Below are 13,017 nucleotides of genomic sequence, written 5' to 3'. Positions count from 1 at the left end.
CTGCATGGGCTGGGCGGGTGCCTCTCCTCCCAATCACGCCCATCCAGTGCGCGGCTCCGCCACGCAGGGAGAGCTCTGCCCACCTCAGGGTGCGGCCTCATTTGGACCCTGTGCAGGGGCAGAGAAGGGGACTTTGGTGGGCAAGGCCTGGGGCCCGGGCGGAGGGGAGGTGCTCCCCCCTGCACCCCTCTCCTGGCTGTTGCTCCCCAGTTCCTTGGAGAACCTTCCAGAAGGCGACAAACACTGCCTGTGTCTCTCAGCTGCATCACAGTCCGTGAAAGCAGAGCGACTATTTTCAAACTTCTCTTGTCAAATCTGTCAGTTCCAAGGAAGGGCCCTCTCAGAACTGTCCCTGGTGGTGGCTACGGCCAGCGGCCACTAGGCTTGGGCTCAGGAAAGCGGAGGGAGGCCCAAAGCTCCAGGGGGTCTCACCCAGGCGTGAGCTGTTCTTCGTGGAGTCAGGCTGGCCAGCGTCCCTGAGCAGGGATGGGGTGGTCTGTGTCTGTGCCCCTAGGAGCAGAGACATGGCCACCCTGACCACAGCAGGGGGCTCAGATGTCCTCTGTCCCAGGACCCAGGAAGCTGGGGGTCAAAGGAGGCAGCAGCCCTCGGGTAATGGGGTACAGGGCCCCAACTGCCCTGGACTGGAGGAGGCACCCGGCAGGGGCCATGAACAAAACAAAACCTCCGGAAAGTCCAAGCTTTTAAGAATGTTAGCATTGGCTGGGCGCAGTGGCTCACGCCTGCAATCCCAGCACTTTGGGAAGCCGAGGTGGGCAGGTCAACCGAGGTCAGGAGTTCGAGACCAGCCTGGCCAACATGGCAAAACTCTTGTCTCTACTAAAAATTCAACAATTAGCTACTCGGGAGGCTGAGGCAGGAGAATTGCTTGAATCCAGGGGGCGGAGGTTGCAGTGAGCTGATAGCACCACTTCACTCCAGCCTGGGCAAAAGAGCCAAACTCCATGTAAAAAAAAAAAAAAAAAGTTAGCATTAGTAATTCTTTTATAGTGTCAAGAATCATTCTTGCAAAGACTATTTGTTCAGACTAATAAGTGAGAGTGCCCAAGACATAGTGGTAGCACCTGGTGCCTGGAGAGCAAGTATCCTGTGCCAGAACCCAGGGCAGCCGTGCCTACCCCCGACCCAGAGAGAGGCGGGCTGGGCTTGGGCTTTGCTTTTTTGAAAATGCATGAAATCCCCAAATTATAGGAATTTATTAGTCTTGACACAGGCCTTGTGGCTGTCGTACCGCTGGGTGCATGGCAGGGGTGTCTACTGGAGGAACGCCCGGAGGAAGTCGTTGTAGGAAATTTTTGAAGACAGTGTCTTATCGTAATACTCCAGAATATGGAAGAACTCTTCCTCAGAGAGGTTGATGCTGTACTGTCTCAGGACCTGGAAGACAGAGGAAAGGGGCCTCTGAGGCTTGTTTGGGGCCCTAGGTTAAGGAGGCAGGTTGCCAGGAAGGGGCTGGGGGACACGTCCACCTGGTCGCCAACCCCACTTCCGGTGTCACCCTCCCATCTGTGCACTCTCTCTATGCCCTCTCAACCTCTGCCCAAACAGGAAGCAGCCCCCGAGGGCAGCCCCATGTGCATCTGGGAGTGAAACGGGAGGAGATGGGAGGTGATTAAACCTTTGCCTCCCTGAGGGGCTGAAGGCTGTTCAACATGTTTAAACAAGGTTGATGGTCAGAGAGGTGGGGGCTCAAAGGAGACCCAGACATGCAGCTCTAACTTGGGGCGGGGCCTCAGGGTGCGCCCAGGCAGTGAAGGGCAGGGTCAGTGGGTGCTGAGTGAAGAGAGTTGCTGTGATGAGACCGTAACACAGCCTGGAGCAGAGCCTGCTGGTGGTAAACCCAATCCTGACTGCTTCTTCCTCTTCAGCTACAGAGCCTGACTTTCTCCCAGGCTCCTTTGTGTCCAGCTAACCAGGAACATGTCTCAGCCTCTCTTGCATCTAGGTATCTTCTGGCCTGAGAAGCTAAGTAAGAATGTTATGTAGAACACCCAGGAAGCCTCCTTTAAAGGAGAGGGGCATGCCCTTTTTCTCTCCTGTTTTTCTGCAGGCTGCCTGGAATATGGCTGTGATGCCGGGGCTCCTGCAGCCACCTTGGACCATGAGGTGGCCTAGAGGAAGGAAGCCAGGAGTTGAGAACAGCAGAGCAAAAATGTGGTCCCTGATGATTGTCCGGCCACCACACCAGTTCTGACTTTCCTACCTCTGGACTTCTTTTATGTGGGAGTGAAATAAACTTTCACCTTAAGCTGCTCTCTTTTGCCCCGTTATGTGAAGCTGAAACAAATCCTGACAGACCCTCATAATCTATAAAGATGAGGTCACACATTTCCTATCCATATTTGCGTTGTAACTTGTTTCCAGGAGGAGACTGGAAAATGGGCCAAATGGCCCAGAGGTCCCATGGGGCTGAGGTCAGCGGGCCTGGCTGTTGGGCCCCATGGGATGAAGGCAGAAAAGGAAGCTGAGTCTGGTGTCTGAGACAGCCCCTCAGTTACACCATCTGATCTGCGACTCTGTGGAGGGCAAGGTTTCTTTTGCCCCCTTCCCAGCACCACGCCCGAATTCCTGGGAAGTTGCCGGAAGGGAATAACTGAACCTGCCCTCCTTCCTTCCTTTCTTTGCATGGGGGATAGGGAGAATCCCTGACTGAGATTTATGCTTAACCCCGAAGGAAAGAGCAACATGACTGTGGATTGGAAAACCCCTGCAGGGCGTTTGTTAGGCTGGAGGGTGGGACATGGAGGGCACCCAGGGACATCGGGACAGATGCCCAATGGTGGAGCCCCACTGTGCACTGCAGGGGTGGGGCTCACTTTGCAGGCTCCTTGGGAGGTCCAACATAGGTCAGAGATGCTCTTCAGAGCCTGCAGGAGAGCCCAGATGTGGAGTGAGGGCTCGGAGCAGTAGCAGCAGCACTGATGGTTCCTTAAGGAACCTGGGCTCAGGCACTGACCCTGAGGAACTGGCCGTGGAGGTATGGGGCATCCATGCAGGGCTCCAGAAACCTTTGGGAAGGAGAACCCGAGGTCTGAAGGTGAGAGGCAAGTGGACTCAGGCCTGGATAACTTGGGAGTCCCAGGGAAGTGAGATCTGAAACAGCCAGGTCACACCAGGCCTTCGACAGGGGTGGAGCGTTCCCCATTAGAAGTTTCTGGCCACTGGCATTTGGCAGCTGCTCCCTGCAGAGGCACTGAGCGTAGAGCTGTGCTCACCGTCCTGAAATCTGCCACGCTTAGCAGCCCCGTTCCAGCCTCATCATAGCTTTTGAACGTGCGACGCATCGGCCTCCAGCAGTGCACAATTTTGGGCTGAATACGCAGCAGAGCAGAGTAAAAAGATGACGTCTCAGCGCCGGCGTCTCTCTAAACACAAGACAAGAAGGGGTGAGGAGGGAGCTTTCGAATGGGAGGGTCAGGGTGGGCTCCTCCTCGCCTCTGCCTCACCCAGCCCTGCTCTGTCTTCACCTCCCCACCTGCTCCACTGGCTCTCAATCTAGGAGGGAGCCTGCCAGCAGAACTCGTAACAAAGATGTGCACCAGCCCCCTGACCATTACGCGTCGATGTGTGGGCTGTTTAAAAACATGTATTAAATCAGCCATCTCATTTACACCTCCCCACCGGCAACCGGGAAAGAAGGCAGGTCTCTATCCCCACTTTACAGACTGAGAAATGGAGACTTGGGAGGTAAAGTGACTTGGGCTTTGACCCCAACACACTTCAGGCCACACCACCTCTCAGAGAAAGCAAGGAGATGGCCGGGCAGATAGGGGCCAATTTGAAAATAGTTTGAGGAAAAAAAGAGATTTCAGTCTGGGTTTTCTAGTAGGTTATCATAATGAACAGTGTTAAAAAAAATTCACAAGGTTGTAATTATATCTAGTAATTAGAACACTACACTGTGATTACTTCATTTAGGTGCTATTAGATTGAAAACAAGATATTTGAACATGATTTAGCCCCCATGTGTTTGAATATCACAGAGGTGAACGGTAGGCAACAACGCGCAACACATCTTGGGGAAGTTGAATTTTAACACACTATGTAAGACGGATGAGCACGGGGTTAAGCTGCTTTCATTTTTTTACACCATTTGGCACCTGTGATGTGAGCTTGCCAGGTACCCACAGTTTCATGAGCTGCCAATGTGCCCTGATCCACAGGCGGGGAAGAGAGGGTGTGGGACTCACATGACCTCCTACACCTAGTTTTCATCACAGTGATCACAGAGCAGGACCACCAGCCCGGCCAGAAACCCCACTTTTGACCCACCTTGTAGGGAGGGGCAGCGCTCAAGTTGCCTTCCCCCGAGGACATCTTTCGGCTGCCTAATGGGGTGCAGAAAGCTCCCAAATCACCAGAAAATGAAGTCAGCTTTTTAACTTCTCTGCAGGGAGACATTTGACCTGACCTCCACACTTACAGGGTGGCCGCCTTGGCAGCTGCCAGAGGGGACGAGGGCTGTGACCAGGACCATGTCAGGGCCTACTCTCTCCTGGAAAGCGTTCAATCTCAATCCACACTTCTCAATCCACGCCAGCCTGGTGCAGGGATTTGAGGAGGGGGTGGGGTGGGAGAACTCCTCGGAACCACAGAGTGGTGTCTTGGGAGGGGTCAGGGGAGAGTGCTGCAGTCTCTGTGGGCTGACCCGCAGCACCTAAAACGACCCCACTCGGACCCCAGCCTTGCAGGGTTGCTGAGAACGGACAGTGCAGCTGAAAGCCGGGCGCTGGGTGGCCCCTTTCACTGGGGAGGGCTTAGAAGGGGGCGCTGGTGTGCTCTTCCGCAGAAGCCCATGTGCCTCCTAGCGAGCGCTTAGAGCCCCACACATCTCCAGAAGGAGAAACTGAGGCCCAGAGAGGTGGAGGAAGGCTGGAATTGATGGAGGCCTTAGAGGCCATGCGTCTCCATATTCTCCACATTCTTGACTCCCGTGAGGATGGAATGGGGACAGTCTTTTCTCTGTGCACAGAAGAACTGGGCTGGCAGAACTGTCTTAAGTCATCTTCTTTTTTTCTTTTTGTAAATTTGGTCTTACCTTTTGATACTAGCTCCTGTTTGTCTAAACTAGAAGCTAGGCTAAGACGGAACCTGATTTTGCACAAAACTGCAAGTCTAGCCGTGAAGAAACTTTCTGCATGGCCTCTACTTAACTTTGGCTGGATTAACCCATTCTGCATTCCCTAGAGTCCCACCACTGTGGCCCAGGCAGGCGTGGCCCTTGGGTGGGGTGAGTGGGAGCGGAGCAGGTGGGGGCAGGGCCAGGGCTGTCAGCCCCACACTTCTGGTCCCTCCAGCTGGGTCATAAGGTGGTCGGAATCAGCTGTGTTTGTTCCTCAAATCAATAGCACCAGATGTACTTGTACTTGTTATTTAATTCAACGTAACTCAATTCAACGTTAACTCAGTACTAAAAACACGTTTTGGCTTCGTGTTTTGGAAGGGCTGGAGCTGATGCCGTGACGGCACTGGGTGTGGGTTTCAATTGTGAAATTGTAAGTGGCTGGGAATCAAAGGTAAAAATCTAGAAGAACTGTGAACCCTACAGCTGCCCTTTAAGTGGCTTTAGGTTTTCATTCCTCTTCAAAGAAACAGAAAGAGAAAACTGTAGAGGATGCATGGTGGCTGTAGTTTCCGCCAAAAATGATGACGAGAGACTCCATCCACCACACACACTCAGAGGAAAGGGTCTGGCCCCATCTCAAATGGCTGGCGGATGAAGACCCTTTTAGTTCCAATGTTGACCAGTGCTGTGACCCACCCCACTCCTCACTTTGTCTTTTGGGTTAACTGACCAGGCACTGCCTCCAGGGCGCTGTATGAGACCTTGGTCACACAGATGCCTCTGGGAAGAGCCACCATAACCAGGTGTTTGCCACCTGAACAGTTGGAAAACCTGGGATCTAGGCTACTGGTTCCCATTCTGGGCTCTCCAGACCCTTATAGGGTTCTAAAAGGAGAGGAAGAAAATCTTAAATTACTTCCAAGAAGGCACATTGCTGAGCTGTTTTCAGAATCCCCAAAGCCTGGTAGAGGCCTTGTCTTTACCACAGCCCTTGCCTCCCAGGTGCGAGCTCCCAGCACACAGGCTTTGGGCCTCGGGCCCCCTTCAACAGACCCTGGCTGTCTCATGCTGACCTGACAACTGCCTGGCCCTCTTTAAGTAACGGAGGAAATGGGGTGACTAAGTATTGCTCATGGATCACATGCGTATAGAGATCATCTGAGTAGGGTCTATGGGGCGGTGACAGCAGGGGCGGGGACATTTCACAGATGAGTCCTGGGTGGAAGCAGGGCTGGGCTGGGCTGGGCTCTAGCCTCCTAGAGTCTCTTGAGTCCACCTTTTCTGTGAAGCTAGGTGATCCGCAAGGGCAATGAATTACCAAAAACGGGGCTGGGTTTGGTGGCTCATGCCTGTAATCTCAGCACTTTGGAAAGCTGAGGTGGGTAGACTGCTTGAGCCCAGGAGTTTGAGACCAGCCTGGGCAACATGGCAAAACTCTGTGATATGGCTTGACTCTGTGTCCCCACCCAAATCTCATCTCAAATTGTAATCACCAGTTGTCAAGGGAGGGACCTGGTGGGATTGGATCACGGGGGAGGTTCCCCCTTGCTGTTCTTGTGAGAGTGAGTGAGTTCTCATGAGAGCTGATGGTTTTAAAAGTATTTGGCAGTTCCCACTTCACTCTCTCTCTCACCTGACACCATGTAGGACATGGTTCCCTCCCCTTCACCTTCTGCCATGGTTGTAAGTTCCTGAGGCCTCCCCAGCCATGTGGACCTGTGAGTCAATTAAACCTCTTTCTTTTATAAATTACCCAGTCTCAGGTAGTATCTTTACAGCAGTGTGAAAATGGACTAACACATCCCACCCCCCAAAAATACAAAATTAGCTGATTGTGGTGGCTTGTGCCTGTGGTCCTAGTTAGTTGAGATGCTGAAGCAGGAGGACCACCTAAGCTGGGAGTTCGAGGCTGCAGTGAACCGTGAACCAGTGTTCTCCAGCCTGGGCAATAGAGTAAGACCCTATCTTGAAAAAACTAAAAATAAAAAAATAAAAATGAAAGTGTCCCATTCCTCCTGGCCCCACATTTCCCGCGGGTGGGCAACATACCATTTTGTGTGCATTCTGGATCTTCATCCTCTGCATCAGCGAGCTTTCCTTTGCTTTTAGCAGGAGGACACAGCTCTGAATGAAGTCACAGTATGCAAATTTCCCGTTGTTCTTTAAGTCGTATTTTATAATGAGCTGCTGACACTCCTCTTTGTTTATGTCCAGGTTGAATTTCTCCACAAGAGCTACAGACAAAAATGGCAGTTTAACTGGTGGGGATTCATTCATTCATTCATTCATTCATTCATTCATTCATTCTTCACTCATTCATTCAACACTTGCTGAGGCACCTTCTCTGCTTCAGGTCCTAGCTTGGTCCTCACATCAAAGAACTCCCGGTTGGTGGCTGGACATACGTGGAGACAGACATGTGACAAACTAAGTGCTGCAGGGAGGGGCCCCTGAGTCCCACTGGCCCACACTGTCCTGTGTTTGCATGGTCATAGCTTATGGACAGAGACTACGGGAGCTACGACCAAAGCGCAGAGAGGGAGGTGAGGGGCCGTTCTCCGCCGACTCAGGGGAGAGCTCGGTGTGCGAGGAGCAGGGGGAAGGTTCCCAGAGCTCTTAGTGAGCATGGCCAGGGCTGGACTGTGGGGAGGGAATTCCGACTCGGCCCTATGACCAAGTCTTTCCTAACGGCACCAGAGACAGGCTCTCTAGTGTCTGTTATGCCAGGCAAATTCCCGCTTTAAGTTTCCATTCCAATGATGATCTAAAAATACATAAAACTTATTCTGGATACAGGGGCCACCTTTAGGAGGTGACAGCTGTGCAGCCTCAGGGGCTGAGTCCGGCTTTCTGACCAGGTGCCTGTGGATGCTCCATGGGGAGGGTTGCGGGTTGCCGAGATGCTGGCCCACCGGAACCTCTGAACAGCAAGGCTCACACCCCATGCTTGGCACTCATCCTTGTGCCGCATTCTCCTGCCAGTTGTAAAGACAACACTTCTCTGGGAGTGACAACTCATAATTGAAGGAGGCTTATGTAAGATAAGATTTGAGTTTAAGTTTCATAGACTAGACTTTGCTTTGACATCCTGAAAGAACAGAGTGTCAGGGAATGGAATGCCGTGTGAGTTGTTGAGGCAAATGAGGAAGGTCCGCAAAAGCCGACTGCAGGCAAATGACACCTGCATGCCAAGCCAGGCCAAGAGAGGCTGCTGCACATTCTAGAAGCAGAGGTTTCTTTACCCTTGCACAGAGGAAAGTGGCAGCAGGTCATGGTGCCCTCCAGAACACAGCGGGGGCTCACGGAACCCCATGGAACTGGCCCATACATGCTTCTGATGCTCCGACTCGCAGAAGGCCATCAGCAGTGAGGAGAACATACAGAATGACCTCTGGAAAGCAGTCGGCTTTTTTTGACAGTATTGAATTTTGGATGTGTGACTAACGTCTGACAAGCCTATCATAATAACTGAGTGGAGGCTCAAATGAGTTCACGGTTAAAAAGAAAAAAACCAGCAACAGCAATAAGGACAGTGACACACTGAAGGCTTATCACTCTCAAAATCAAAGAATTAACTAAAAAAAGTGGGGAACTCCAATGCATATGACAACCAACAAGCGTGTTTTGGCTTCAGCAAAACATGTTACATTAACTCAGTGGAACAACATTTGAATATTACTGATTTCAGACTTTTTATACTTAATTTCCAAGTGTTTTTTTAAATAGGCTCTAACTTAAAGAGTTTACACTTGGTTTCATTTGTGCATTTTAAAGCCATGATTATGATAAATGTAATTTATATTAATATTGGAAACTCTCAAAGAAAACATTTTCCTTTAAAAGGAGTCTGTATATTAGTCATGTATGGGGGAGCTAAAAAGCCAAAGAGTGACATGGTCAGATGTATTTTCCCATAATGTAAATGTTGCATAAACAAGATGTAACTGGGCCAGGTGCATTGGGTCACACCTGATCCTAGCACTTTGGGAGGCTGAAGTGGGCAGATCACTTGAGGTCAGGAGTTTGAGACCAGCCTGGCCAACATGGTGAACCCTGTCTCTACCGAAAAATACAAAGACAGTCAGGCATGGTGATGCACGCCTGTAATCCCAGCTACCTGGGAGGCTGAAGTGGGAGAATCACTTGAACCCAGAAGACGGAGGTTGCAGTGAGCTGAGATCACACCACTGTACTCCAGCCTGTGTGACAGTGAGACCCTATTTCTAAAACAAACAAACAAACAAATAAACAAAAAACCCCTCAAAACAACAAAACAACAAAAAACAAAAAACCAAGATGCAACATTTACTGGAAGTATAAATCCCACTGGTTTAATTTTCAAAGTTTATGAAAAGATACATGCTGAAAAACAAAAAACATCAAAGAGTGGATGTTGATGGGAATGGAGCCCCAGGAGTGTCCCCTTCATCCCGCCCTCCTCCACCTTTTCCATTTCCTTCTGCAGTCAGAGTCTGTGAACATTCACACTCTGCTCAGGGCGGCAACCACTGTGATTCCAAAGCTCAGAGTTCGTGCAGCGCTGACTTTACCGTGCAGATGGGCCCCCTGCTGGGAGGGCCGGGTGGTTGGGATCCTCCTCCCGGGCACCTCTGTTTAGTAAACTGCGCAGCCCACCCAGAATTCCCACCAGTTTCCTGTTCTGCTGCTCCCTGGCCTCCACCCAGGTGTGGCTTTGTGCCCAGTGGGAACAGCCTCTTGCCACAGGGGCTGACGACATATCACAAGGGGATAGAATCAAAACGAACCCAGGAATTCGGAGGCGCTGATGTCCCCCTGTCTGGCCACGTCCTTCTCCTTGCATTCTTTCAGGAGCTGGCGCCAGCAGCCCTGGATTCTCTTCCGGATCCTGCTCTCTATGGGATCACAGTTATGCAAGGGCAGAGTGCCCGGATTGCAGTGGTGCTCGCTGGAGTCTAGCAGGGAAGAAAAGAAAAGGCTCTTTTCACTTAAGATTTAAAACGGAAGTCATCAAAATATCTCGCTACCTCCGGTTTTGAGGTTCACAATTTTAGAGGCAGAATTAGCCCAGAATAAAATGAAGAATAAAACATAGATGATGATTTTACAACGTAGCTTTTATTCCATTGGTGGTTATATGTACTTGTGCCAGGCATAATAAGCAAAATAATTTTGGAAATAACCACATAGCTAAGGTTCAAATCTACACAGATATGATGTAAACATATTCCTGGTGTGTGTGTGTGTGTGTGTGTGTGTGTGTGTGTGAGAGAGAAGTGACAATGGCATATTTTTCACTAGCAGAAGAGTCTTATCCAAGAAAGGGATTTACTTGTCGTGGGCACGAGATATCCAATCCGTAAACATTCACAGAATATCTGTTATTTTGACATTATGTGGACCGAGTACGAGGCTGTTCTTTGCTTTATTGTATTTTCTATTTAAAAACAAGGGAGTGGATCTAATCTAGCCCAGGTTTTTCTCCTGAAGGCTCCCTTGACAAGTGGTTATCTAAATTAGTAACTTATGCAATTCAATTGGATTCCTGGTTTTTCTCCCAAATCTCCAAGCCTCCTGCATCTCAGTTGATAATTAGGTCCTTATTCCAGTTGCTCAGCCTGAACCCTTAGAAGTCTTCCTTGACTCTCCCTCACCCTCTCCATCCCACATCTGATCTCTCAGGAAATCCTGTTGGCTCTACCTTGAAGATACATCCAGAGTCTCACCAGCACCCCATCCCAAGCCACAATCGCCTCTGTTAGACCTCCTCACTGACCCACACCCAGCATCCAGTGTTTTTTTTTTTTTTTTTTTTTTTTGAGACGGAGTCTTGCTCTGTCACCCAGGCTGGAGTGCAGTGGTGCAGTCTCGGCTCACTGCACCCTCCGCCTCCTGAGTTCACAACATTCTCCTGCCTCCCCGAGTAGCTGGGACTACAGGCGCCTGCCACCATGTCCGACTAATTTACGTATTTTAGTAGAGATGGGGTTTCACCATGTTGGTCAGGATGGTATTGATCTCTTGACCTCATGATCCACTCGCCTCGGCTTCCCAAAGTGCTGGGATTACACATGTGAGCCACTGCGCCCAGCCCCAGAGTGTTCTTTAAAGAGTCCCTCAGATTATGTCACGTTGCTACTTAAAAACAAGCAAAGGCTCCATACTCCTCAGTGAATGCCAAATCCTCATCATAGCCTCCAGGCCTCCAGCCTCCTACTGCTGCTGTAACAGATTTCCATGAATTTAGCGGCTTAAAACAACACCAGCTTATTATCTTTACAGTTCTGGAGGTCAGAAGTCTGAATTGGGTCTCACCAAGCTAAAATCAAGGTGTCCAGAGGCTTCCCACACTCCTTGGCTTGTGGCCCCTTCCTCTCTCTCAAGCCAGCAGCGTTAAGTGGAATCTTTCTCAGATTGCATCTCCCTAACCCTGAGCCTTCTGCCTCTGGATTCCCAGTTAAAACTATGTAATTACCCTAAGCCCACCTGCATACTCCAGGATAATCTCCCCAAAGCCAGCTGATTAACAACTTCAGTTCTGTTTGCAACCTTAACTTTCCTGGCCATGTAAGACAACATAGTCACAACTTCCAAGGATTAGGACACAGGCATCTTTGGGGTGCTCCTGACCCCCTTCCTTCTGCTCTACTTACCGCCTTTTAATGTAATAAATACTTATGCATACTGCTTTTCTTGCCTATTATCCCCTAAAAGAAACAAACTCCACAAGAGCAGGATGCTTAGTTCATTCTCAGCTACAGAAAATACCCAGCACACAGGAGGTGTGCAACAAACTTGCATGGAGTTAATGAGAATGGACTAGCCAAGGTAAAGGTCACCCACAAGGATGGTGGCTTCATGTGCATGGTGTGGCATTTGCTCAACCACCCTGTCCTGAGACGTTGCCATCCCTTCCTGTAGACAAGAAAGAGCCTTGGTGAGCCTAGGCACCTTCCTCCATCCCAGGCCTGGGGTGGCTCAGCCAGGGCTCCAGGCAGTGTAATTTGACAGGCCTGGGCTTAAAATCACGTTGCTCCACTCGGGACCAAGATCACATGAGAATGCCTCTTAGAGCCTCACTTTGTTCAACTGGAAAATGGGATAACTTGCCTCAAGGGACGGCGGCCCGCAGATGACCACAGGGCCTTGCCTTCTGCCACAGAGGTGCCAGCAGCACCACTGCACTGCCGCCAGGTGCTTCCCGCCTGCGCTCCCTTTCCCACCGTGCACCCACTCTTGCCTCCTTTCCATCCCATCCTCCACCGTTCCTATCCCCACATCTGCCCCTCCCAGGGAATGGATGCTAACTGCCAGTGGGCTCCTTGCCTGTGCCCCCACCCAGACTCACCCATCTTCTCAGCCACTCAACCCCAGGCCACACCAGGGCCCCCGAAGTCCCTGTCCCAGTGGGATTTGTGGATGTGGCATGAGGCGGCCTGGGAACCGCAGGAAGGAGAACTCACACAGGGGTGACTCTGCGACTTTGACCCTGGTCTCAGCTCCTGATTGGGCAATGAGAGGGCAGATCTGATGCCTTCCGAGACGTCGGGGGACACTGCCCCCTCTCTGGGCCGCGGCTGAGTCACCAGTGGCCGTTGGTGTGGCTGCTCTCTCGGAACTGAACCTGCTCAGGAAGTCCGGGTATTTCAGCCTCCCCTTGGCATGACTGGCATCTCGTTCCAGAGTCTGTCAAACTGGAGAAGAGCAGAAGTCATTTCTCAGGTGTCAGTGCAAACAGGCAGCGTCGCACCTGTGCCAGAGAAGAAGTGGGATGGGCCGGCTCGCAGAGGTGAGTGCTCCTGGTGAAAGAAAAAATTAAAAAATAAAACGCCCATTTGGCCTTCGCTCGGGAGGCCTCAGGAAGACTCTGGAAAAGCAACGACAAGAGGATTATCATGGCTTCTGCAGGACATTTTTAATTGAATTGGGCCCTCAGTGAGCACTTTAAGGCC

At 50.9% G+C, this 13,017-nt stretch overlaps 1 pseudogene; it reads right to left on the bottom strand.

Annotated features, from left to right (window-relative positions):
• Nucleotides 1–1,275: 1,275 nt before the first annotated feature.
• Nucleotides 1,276–12,759, bottom strand: LOC115896168 (annotated as a pseudogene).
• Between the last annotated feature and the right edge of the window lie 258 nt (nt 12,760–13,017).

Source organism: Rhinopithecus roxellana, unplaced genomic scaffold, assembly GCF_007565055.1.
Source record: "Rhinopithecus roxellana isolate Shanxi Qingling unplaced genomic scaffold, ASM756505v1 contig5628, whole genome shotgun sequence".
Taxonomy (NCBI): domain Eukaryota; kingdom Metazoa; phylum Chordata; class Mammalia; order Primates; family Cercopithecidae; genus Rhinopithecus; species Rhinopithecus roxellana.
Note: the sequence above shows the minus strand (reverse complement) of the source record. Positions and strands in the feature narration are given on the sequence as shown.